The 2,618-nt window shown below is 40.1% G+C and overlaps 1 non-coding gene across 1 annotated transcript; it reads right to left on the bottom strand.

The window, feature by feature from the left end:
• Nucleotides 1-1,764: 1,764 nt before the first annotated feature.
• Nucleotides 1,765-1,837, bottom strand: TRNAA-AGC (transfer RNA alanine (anticodon AGC)). Its single transcript has one exon. It is a non-coding gene; the product is annotated as a tRNA-Ala (tRNA).
• Nucleotides 1,838-2,618: the final 781 nt, after the last annotated feature.

The following is a 2,618-nucleotide window of genomic DNA, read 5'->3' as shown; positions in this document are numbered from 1 at the left end:
TTCACTACATGGATATACCACATTTTGCTTATTCATTTACCAGTCAAGGTCCTTTAAATAAATCTCTTTTCCATTCAGTGTAGCCAGAGCTGGGTTCTGTAGCCACGAAGATCCCTGACTATATTCCTCCCCATTGAGATGGAACAGCAGAAGTATCTTCGTGGCTTTTGGATTTATGATCCCTGACACCATTCCTGGCACACAGTGGATATTCAGTAATTCTTGCTGTGGTGCATAGACTGCCAGCAATATCTCAAGGATGAGCTGGGCCTAGATATTACCGGCAGTCTATGCACCTAGCAGTTTCATCTTTTTAGGATTTTCATGCTTTTGTTTCCAAGGAGGCAACAATCGGGGCAGATAATTATTCATCTCTTGCATGCATAAATGCTGCCCTGCTCAAAGAAATGCCTGTTACCATTACCTCCACTCTCCCATTCTTGCTTCTTCTACTGAGCTGAACCTTTTCTCTCTGCATGACCTAGACTCATTGGAAGCCTGTAACAGGTAATCTATTGCCTTAGCTATACAGTTGCCCCCTTCCCCCTTTTAACTGGGATAGGAAGGTTGAGATATCCTTCCTTTCAGGGCTTGGCTAATGTATACCATGCAATATTTATGCTTTGCACGTACCTGAACTTCCCAAGCTGTGCCCTGTTTATGCATTCATGAGGAAGTGTTCAAGAGAATGTCATTTTATCAAATGGAGTTGAACCATAGCTCCACTTTATGAGGGATTACAGGCTGTTTTTTCTTTATTTGTAAATGTGCCAGCCTAAAAAAAATGCTATGTTTTGTCAGAGACAGCTGATTAAACACCTTTGAGTATCTGTCAGTGTAAACTGTAAGATCATTAATTTATGCTGTAAAAAGAATAGCTGGGGAAGTGTGACTCAGACCAGTGTGGTTCCTTTCCTCATTTGAAAAAATAACATTTACATCTTTGGAAAGAATGTTGTGAAAAATCACCCTAATGGATCTACGTTTTCTAGAGTGACATCAACGATGTCACTTTGGTCTCATCTATTTAAAGCATCAAAGTGGATATTTTAGGCTTTAACAGCAGGTGCCCTGAAATTTAAAAATTTCTAAATTTTGGGGGGTTTGAGAAGCTTTTGATCTTTTTCTTGTCTGTCTCCCGTTCTTTCCCTCCTTCTCTCCCTTATTTCCTCATCACCCACCATAGTCTCATCATTATCACATAGTTTTGAAATAATTTCTGCATCTTGTTAATATCTTTGCCTGGATTTTGAGATCAAGAGGTTTCATCTCCTGGCGGAGTTTGATGTATCTGTTTTAAATGTCGGATTTTAAAGAAGTGCTAGCTAGTGACTTTTCAAACAAAAAAAGTCAGGAGGAGAAAATTATCCTTCTAAGGGTGTAGGAGTTGCAGTTACTATGTTGAACCATGTGTTTAGAAAGTGGAATGTGTTTATACCACATCAATTATAAAAATAAACCTTGTAAATCCTTATCTTTCAGTACAGAATACTAGTCTTCATACAGCACTTGTAGTGGCAGCCTTTAAATCTACTCCTGTTTCCCAAAACACTTCCCTAGGATTCCACAATATAGTCTGCCCTCCATAAATAAAAACAGGGACCAGTTAATATACACTATAACAACGATACTACAAACAACTGCTATGCAGCACTTAGTATTTCACAAGGTTCATTACCTTGATTATTTCATTTGATCTTCAAAATAAACCTGGTTCTGTGACTATGATCTTGTTTAGAGATCCAAGGTCCAAATGGTAAAGTTTGGAGAATGTGGGTATCGATCCCACTACCTCTCGCATGCTAAGCGAGCGCTCTACCACTTGAGCTAATTCCCCAGATGACATTGACAGTTATCCTGTGTAGAAAACAGGAGACTGTTTTGCAGAGGAGAAAACAGTCTCAGACATTTCTGGAAGGACTAGTACAAGATTGCTTAGAATCCATAGATAATATGTTCATTATACAGTAATCTTGTACCTTGTGTTCAGAGCTAAGGACACAAAGACTAATTAAATGCAAGCTCTGCCTTCAAGTTCAAAGACTAGCAATTGTGGATCCAGGAATTTAATTCAGGTCTTATGTTGTAAATCCTTGTCTTTACTGTCTCAGAGCTAAGGTTGGGGCAAGCCTTGGGCAAAATCATCAGGTATGGGAAATTTGCTCCCACTAAGCACCCTCTTTACTTAAGTTCTTTAACCTTCTGTCTCCTCAAGTACCTAACACCCTCATGCTTCTCAAAGATCTCTCTCAAATTTCCTTTCCAAATTCCCAAATATTATCCCTTCCTCCTCTTCTCACCAAAACTCGGCCTGTGTGAATCTCAGTTCTGCCATGTCTGGTTCGCAGTTATCAAACTCTGGAATTGTTTTCCAACTTTTTGACCATGACCTACAGTTACAGGATCACTTATAGCCCACTGGGCTAAGAGAAAACTTACAGAAAGTGCCCCTTCCCCAGGGAAGTCATAGTCCCACACCAGGTTGCACAACTTGGCCATCAGAGCCCACCCTCACCCCCTTAGCCAAATACTCTTTTACAAGGCACAATCTGCAGAGCGATACAGAGCAAGCTAGAGGGGTAAAAAACGTATTTTGCATTACCATATGGGCAGGTGGT

This window comes from Macaca fascicularis, chromosome 7, assembly GCF_037993035.2.
Source record: "Macaca fascicularis isolate 582-1 chromosome 7, T2T-MFA8v1.1".
NCBI classification, from domain to species: Eukaryota; Metazoa; Chordata; class Mammalia; order Primates; family Cercopithecidae; genus Macaca; species Macaca fascicularis.
This window is presented reverse-complemented; position numbering and strand designations above follow the sequence as displayed.